We start from the raw sequence: 8,439 nt of genomic DNA on the forward strand, positions 1-8,439 counted from the left end.
GCTGGGGAGGAGGAACCACGTCCCTCCGAGCTCCCAAAGGTCCCGGTGACCTTGTTCCCTCTCCCTGCCCAGACGGTGTTTGAAAACAGTTAATTTCAGTTCATCACTATCACTGATAAGCTGGCAGGGATGACAGTTCCTTGCCAGCCAGTTCCCTATTAGCATTCTGCCAAATGCCTTCAGGACAATTTAATTTACATGCCTATTATTTTTATGATATAGAAGATTCAAGGGGAAGTGTCTAAGATTCAGATGTGCCTGGGTAGTGATGGGAGCTCTGGCATCCGTGCTCTGGTTTCTCTTAAGACCTCTTGAAAGCTACAGGCATGGAAAATAGCAACCCAGGGAGGAAAATGGGCTCGACTGGCTCACCCAGCACAGCCTCCTCAGCTGATTCACAGCGCCTCTTGTATTCTGGTGGGGGATTTGCTGTCTTGAAAGTTTTAACATGATTTTTACGAGCAATTTGCATCGTATGGGCTGCTGCAGACTGTTCTCACTGCTCCCTGCTGTGTGCTGCATGCTGTCTATACAGGAGTAGACTAGTCCAGATACAGATTTTTTTTAGGTTCATATTGGATATTAGGAAAAAATTCTTCACAAAGAGGGCTGTGAAGCAGTGGAACAGGCTGCCCAGGGAAGTGGTGGAGTCACCATCCCTGGAGGGGTTTAAAAGTCATTTAGACGAGGTTCTTAGGGGCATAGTTTAATGCTAGATTTAGGTTATGGTTGGACTTGATGATCTTGATGGTCTCTTCCAACCAAAATGATTCTATCATTCAGTTTCCCACACATATGAGCTTCCCCTTAGGCGAGAACTATGTAGAAATGCATGAAGTTCATGGACCTTTAGAGATTTTGCTCAAACTGCAAACTGCAAACTGCACCCTGTACAAACATCCTTCAATCTCATGGCCCTACGAATTGTAGCAACCCTGGAGTCTCCTCTGTTATTTGCAAGTCAGAGTGTTACCATTCAGGCTGTGGCACCTCACCTTCTTGCCATGCCAGAGTTGTGGCCATGTCTCAGCTACTAGAAATCAAGGAGAAAATCCTTGTCCCAGCCTGGCCAGGCAAGCCTACAAGAGAAGGGACAAGGTGCCATCTCTGGCCATGGGAAGCATCACTACCTGAACACGCAGGGGATGCGCAGGAGCAGGTTGCACCCTGTGTGCAGGACCTTCCCTGGCACAAACACCCCAGGAGGCACCAGCGGGCTTTTCGGTGCTCTTCCTCGCAGACCACATCAAAGAACCACATCAGGTCCCTCCTGTGGTCTCTGCTAGCAAACACAGGGAAAAAAACAAATGGGTTTTTTTCAGCCATCAATATGCAAGTGTTTAAGGAGATGACTGGCAGATTATCCGACGGTAACAGGGCAGATTATGAGCCATTTGTTCAGGCATCTCCTTGGGAGCAGGAGGCGGGAGTGCGAAGGCACATCCAGCTCTCCAAAATGTGACATGCAGCTGGCTGGCTCCCGCTCCTCCTGCTCTTCCCTGTCTTGCATGAAGCTGGAGTTATCCTGCTCTGGAAGAAGTAAAACAAAGGAGGGAATGGAGTACTTCATTCATCTGTAATGCTTGCAAAGGGAATAATAACACTGGCTCAAGCGTGGAAAGCTCTCAATAGCGAGAGAAGCTGAGCTCTTGGCACCGCAGTGATTTTTGACCCAGTCATGTCTGAAGAAAGCTAGTAATAATAATGACAATAATTAAGGGAAGGAGGGTGCCACCTGGTAAAATGTAGTGGGTCAGGCTGAAGAACAGCAGCTGGTGTGCCCTGGCCCTGCAGAGTGTATGTGATCGATGACACTTGGGCATCTTTCATCCTCAGTCACTTCATGCTAATTCAACCCAGACTGAGCAGACCTCCCCTTCACCAGCCCAGAAGATATATCTGGTGAAAGAAGTGGCTCACTAGGGTCTGCTAAAGAAAATACATTTTGCACTGAAGCCTGGAGAGCCCACGAGGAGCCTACCTTTGGCAAATGAGCTCAGGGAAGAGTTAAAGCACAGTGCCACGCTTTCAGCAGAAAGAAAAAGTTGATCTTCCTTTCTTTTTCTTTTTTTTTCCCCTCCTCACTCTTAAAAGAATTGCTTCATTTTCACTTCAGTGAAACTGGAGAGCCAGGAAATAATACAAAGGCTCTTTACAAAGCCCAACTTCTTTCTTCTGTGGCGTCTGTGCTGAAGTATCTGTGATGGTAACAGCTTCTGCTCCCTCTTCACAGGACTCAGCTTCATCAAATATTCCCTCTCTTGAGGCCGTGCGTGCGAGGGTGGGATTCCCTCTCCCAGCTCCATTGCTTTTCTAGTCACACTCGGAGACACTCACAGAGGAAAACAAAAAGCGATTCTGCTTTGCTTCACCCGACGAGGGAAGGAGGGGGCTGTGTTGGGGGGGTTGTTTCCCTCTCAGCCTCCCTGTCCCCCCAGGAGGCCGCGCCTGAGCAGGCCATGGCCATGGGCCACCCAGACCAGAAGGGACCCTGGTGACAGCGGTGCGTCCCCCAGGTATGCTTGTCAAGTTACCATTTTCCAGGCATATTTTAAACCCCTTAGGATTGTTCTAATGTAAATAATTAATCAGTGCAGAGTCCTTCTCTCTCAATTTGCCAGGGGTGCTGGGCACGTGCAGTGGGAGCTGGTTCTGCTGCCTGTGCAGCACCTCGCTGCCGCATCCGTACCCGCATCCCCGCCACGCCAGAGCATCCCCCGCAGCCCCTGCTCCCCGAATCCCCCAGCGCGGCCGCCTGCTGGCCCAGGGCACCGGCCATGGGCACCCCTTGCTTTGCGAGCTCACCCCAGGCAGCACAGGCTGGCAGAGGCAAGGGGCCCTGCCTGTCCCCCGCCATCCCCCAGGACTCCCCACTCTACACACGGTCAGCAGCTCCGCTCCAGCCTGCACCCTGACATCCCCCCCAGCAGCATGCGATGACAATCTGCTGATTGCATCAGGCTGGTCAGCTCAGAGATGAACTGTCCCACTGTCCCCTCAGCCAGCAGCTCTGCAGGCAGCCACAAATGCTGACGGCATTGCAATTCCACAGCACCGTTCATGCCACTGGCCTTATTTCCACCCGGAGTGAGAGCACGAGGACAGCCTGCCAGACCCACCAGGGCACAGAGCCATTCTGCTCCTTTCCCGTGGCCCCTTCCCCTCTGAAGGGCTCATCAGCCAGCATGCCTTGGGCACCCCTTACCAGTGCAGATCCCAAAACAGATCCTGGGGATGACTTATGCAAGACAGGGAACGGTGTCCACAACTGACCATCTTTCCGAAGGAGGAGATGTATCAGAAGAGTGGTGAGGGCACCATGTCCTGGGCACAAGGAGGAGCATCCTTGCACCATTGCTCAGAGACGACAGCATGGGGAACCAGACCCCGGTAACCACCCAGGTTCTGGAGCCCACAAAGAGGCCACAGTGGCAAGCTACAAGGGGATGGGATGACCCTGTGGATCTGCTGGGACCTTCAGCGGAGCAGACAGTACCATTGAGTCCTTCAGCTGCCATACCCACATGTGTGCACACAGAGGTACAACACCATGAGCAACAGGCCCTTCTCATGAATGCAGGATCTCCTGAACCACTGCCCTGGGACCTGCGGTGTCCCGTCCCCCTCAATGTCTTAGAGACTGTGAAGGAAAGGTCATGGCAGAGACTGGGGAACATGAGCTCCAGGTGGACCCTGTACAGCTCCTGCCACAGGGGGTGCTGTTACCAGGCATGGCAGAGCTGGCAGCGAGCACCAGGGCCAGTTCAGCCCCAAAGGCAGCTCAGTGTGCACAGCTCGGTGCTCGTGATGATGAGCAGGCTGCTGCTGCGGCTCTCGCAATCCCTCCCTCGCCACTCTGGCCCATCACCACTCTGGGAACTCTTCTCCCCAAACTCTCACGCTGACCCCGAACCCTTCAGGAGATTGCACTCATGCTGTTTTCTTCCAGAAATATCATTTTCCTAATAAAAATTCTACTGTTTTCACCTCTCTCTTGTGCGGACACACTCTGTTCTCCTCCACTTTTTAATGAAGTCTCAAGTTCCTCTAGTATTTCCACTGTAAAAACTGGCTCAGAACAGCACATTTCACCTCCTCCCACAGAACTGCACAAGGGCAGTTTCCCTCTCCAGGTGGCAGTGAGGAACATCCCATGAACCCCTGGCCAGGCTTCCCTGCCCTCCACCAGACCCGTTATGGCTCATGTTCCCCAGCAAGAGCAAGACAAGACAGGAGCATACTGCCCCAGGGCACTCTGCATACATGCACCAGAGACCATCTGCTCAAGCCAGGGAGAACTAGTGATGGACCACAGAGATGAAGGAAGGGTCAGGAGCCATCTGCAGAGAAGAGGATCCTCACTCAGACAGCGGCAGAAGGGACCAGTTGTGAGTCAGCCCCAGGTGCTGCCTTATCCCTACGGAAATGTCAGCAGGAGTCCCACAGAGCATGGCTGATGTCTAGCCCTGCTGACGCAGCACCTAGGCCAGTAAACCTGCATGAGATCCTGCACACATGAAGGGCCAGATAGGCCCTGGCACAGCCAGGCACGACACGGTGATGGAGGGTTTCAGGGTCAAACCCACCCTGGAAAAAAATGGTGAAAATACGAGCTTCTGAAACTGTGCACCTGCTTCCTCAGTTACTGGTTCTGCCTTATTTTGAACTGGGTAAAGCATCACAATTAATTTAAGAAAACAAATAAAGAAAAAAAAAACAAAACCAAATTAACATTTTTTTTTCAGGACAACCATCTCAATTTTTGGGTGATGTGGAAAATATTTGGGTTTCTGCTGGTATCAAGGTTTAATTGCAAGGCGACAATAAATCATGGTAGATGCTCTCTGTTACACCCTCACTCACCCTCCCCTTAGACATGAAAAAGTGATGAGGAAGGAAGAGAGACTTCAAGTTGGAAAGGTTTTAAAGGCTTTACTAATGCTACTAATAAATAGAGAAAAATATACAAAGTATACAAAACCAATCTTGAATGTCTCGGGGTAGAACAGTGTTTAACCCCTCCTGCGTGGAGACGGCGTGGCTCCAGCAGCTGCAGGGCAGGCACCCAAAAGTCCTGGGCAGGACGTCACAGCAAACTGGAACTGGATTCAGGGATGCAGGATCTCAGGCCTCGGATCACAGGCATGGGTGGCAGGGTCCTCTTCAGATGCCGGCCATGGTCGAAGAGAGCTAGACCCTCTTAATCTCCCTCTTTTACAGGGTGTATGATGAGTATGGGATGGAATACTCCGTTGGTCAGTTTTAGTCACCTGTTCTGTCCACTCCTCCTTGCAAATATGTCGCATTATCAGTTAACCTTGGTTACCATAGTAATAAATCTAAACATGAACTTCTTCTGCATTCCATTGGTCACCTTATCAGTCCCAGAGCGAACAGCATCTCAAAAACATGCAGTTACTTAGGAGGTACTTAGAAGAACTTAGCTGAAAGGAAAATTCACTAAAAGAAAAATGGTCTTGCTTTTAACAAAACCAGGACAGCTGGCAGCCTCGCCTTTGGTCTCCTCTGTGATGGGGGCAGTCGGCCCCAGGGCCAGCCTGCAGCAGCAGCAGGGACAGACCCCAGGCTGCTCCGGGGAGGAGCAAGAAGAGTTTCTTCAGAGGATTTCATCCCACAAAACCAGCAGGACTGGACCCAGTGCCCCTCCAGTGCTCCCGCTCTGCACCCCGAATCGCTGATGTGCAGGATGCCCAGCGTGAGTTGGTGCTGCAGCCATGACAGGTCCACGGTGGCCTCGCCCTGCTGGCCAGTGACAATTACAAAGTCATCAGCTGCACAAACAGAGCAACCCCACAACGAGCCCCTGGCCTGCTCACTGCAGTAAGAGCTGCCAAGCCCCTCCCTCCTCACCAAGGGCACGGGGCGAGTGCCACGGGTGCACAGGGCTGTGCAGGAGTCTCACCTGGGCTGCCCCATGGACCACGTCCCACCATGGGCGTGGGGTCCTCGGGGGTATCCTCATCCTGAAGCCTCCATGGGGTCCTATACCAGGCAGCGTGGCTCTGCCATTGAGGTAACACAGCAAGAGCACAGGCTGCAGCAGCTTGGGAGGAAAAGTGAGTGCAAAAAGGTGCAATATGGAAAAAAGTGACCTCCAAGGGTGGACCGCAGACACTGGGGAGCAAATGCCCAAACCAGCTAGCCACCACCACATGCCCAAAAGAAAGATGGACTCAGTGCATCCATTCCTGGTTCATCTATATCACAAGCCATGTCCTCCTGCAATTACCTAATGCAACAACATCACAAGTTATTTACATATTTATGTAGTATTTACCCCAAAGCTCATAATACTACAAAAAAATGATCATACAGCTAGTAATTTAAATGAAAAATTGTTATTCATACATTTTCATTGTAATGTCACACGCCACAAAATATTACGGGTTCATGAGGCAACCAGTGCTCTGCTAATAATTAGAATACATTACCACTTTGATGAGGCATTTACACAAAACTGCAGAACCATCTCAGAACTGCTGAGATGCTCCCAGCACCCCAATTAGAATGTGTCAGAGGCTTTTATTTATGCTATAGATAGTGCGGTATAAATTGCACATTTTTCCCAATTCCAGATACTTCACACACCGCAGAACGTTCGCACCGTCACCTCCTGGTCCCCCTCAAACACCTGGGGGTGCAGGTGCTCGATCTCAGCACAGCCCGTGCCTTCATGAGCACGAGTGGTTAATGAGTCTTGCTGCTCAAGGGGTCTGTAGAGACAACAGCGGTGGAACACGTGTGATGGATGCTTCCCCATGGGAGCTGTGGGGGTCTGGGTGTGAATGCAGCCCCAAGGTGAGAGCCCTGCAGATGGTCCCTGGGAGGTGGCCCCAGGGCACAGATGGGCAGAAGGCACAGGGTCTGCAGAGAGCTGATGTCCACACATCCCTTCTCACCTCTGGTCCCCGCATCCCTCCGGCACAGCCCTACTGTCCCTTCCACCTTTCCCAGCTTCCCACCCACTCCAGCCTCTGCTCCTAAACTCACCTGCCTCCTCTCTCACCTTCCACAGCCCAGTCCATCCCTCTGGTCCCTTCATGCAGACCTTCCACCAGCCATCCCACTTTCTCCTGTCCCCAGTGAGGCTTCCAGCCCCCTCAGTCACATCCCAGCTGTGTGTCCCGCAACACTTTATCCCTGTTCCTCATCAGGCCCTATGGTCCCCCTAGCAGAGAGTCATGGCTGCTCTGGTCCCCAGGGTGGACCTCATTTCTCCTGGGATGATCTGATACCCCCTCACCCTGCTCCCAGCTGCCACTGTGGCCTCTGGGCCTCTCTCAAATGCCTGTGTGGACAGTGGAGACCCAGGATATAGGGCCAAATCCTACCTGGGCCCCTCAGTGATGGGGGTGACAGAGTGGGGCTGTCCCCTGAGAGCTAATGGAGTTAGAAGGGTGTCCTAATGACTCACTAGCTCTTTGCTGACCAAGCAAGTATTGCTCTGCCCACTGCAAGCAAAGGTTTACAGCCCCTGTTTCCAGAAAAACTGGCCTGGCATATCTGTTACGCTTGTTTTTTTGGTAGAAGAGGAAATACGCCTCGGATTTACCTGGTCACTCATCCCAGGGACTGGGGAACAGCTGTGCCCCTGCACGGGTTGCTCACTGAACCCAGATTTTGGGTCAGCCCAAGGTTACCCACCTTCTGCATCAAAAGGTGCCCAACCTAGCACCCCAGAGAGGCCATCCTAAATCATTCCAGCATCACAGCCAGCCACCCAGCAATGGCACAGCTCAGGAACATGAGACATTCAGCAGAGAAATAGATTTAAGTGTTGTCACACCTTGAAGGAGCAATTACCCATGACAGGCACTGCAGCAGTGAGCTGTGAAGTTATGACAAATGCCCCAGCAGCACCCTTCTAACAAATAACCAGAAGGTGAGAAAGCAGCAGGGAAACACCAGCTGAATAGGGAAAACGTGCCTGTGTCTCTGGAAAACATCTTTCACACTGCTGGGTTCATTATGGCATTGGCTTTTCTTAATGCCATTCGAAGCCAAGAGCGTTGGCCATCAGGAGCTCCAGATCTCTGCTAAGCAGCTGCAGTGCACGCCAGGCTCTGCTCGATCCTGTGCCAGGCTCACAATCACAGCAACACTGGGACCCCAGCAGAAGACGGTGCACAGGGAAAGGGGTGAACTGGGTGAACTGAACAAAAACAGGGAGAGAATAAATGGCCAGGGCAGGACAGAGCTCAGGGATGTCTGAGCCTGAAAACCCAAGAGATCCCACAGCTGGTTTCAGATCAGCTGGAGCCTTCACACTGCTGTAAATGAAATCCGTGGATGTGTTGCCTGTTGGTGGCAGGAACAGTCTGCTGGGAGCAGCGGGAAGGAGCAAGGAGCTCCTCAGACTGTGCCAGTTGTGCAGAATTGGGCTGAGCACCCCAACCCTCCGTCTGGCTGCTGGGGCAG

Source organism: Caloenas nicobarica, chromosome 16, assembly GCF_036013445.1.
Source record: "Caloenas nicobarica isolate bCalNic1 chromosome 16, bCalNic1.hap1, whole genome shotgun sequence".
NCBI lineage: Eukaryota > Metazoa > Chordata > Aves > Columbiformes > Columbidae > Caloenas > Caloenas nicobarica.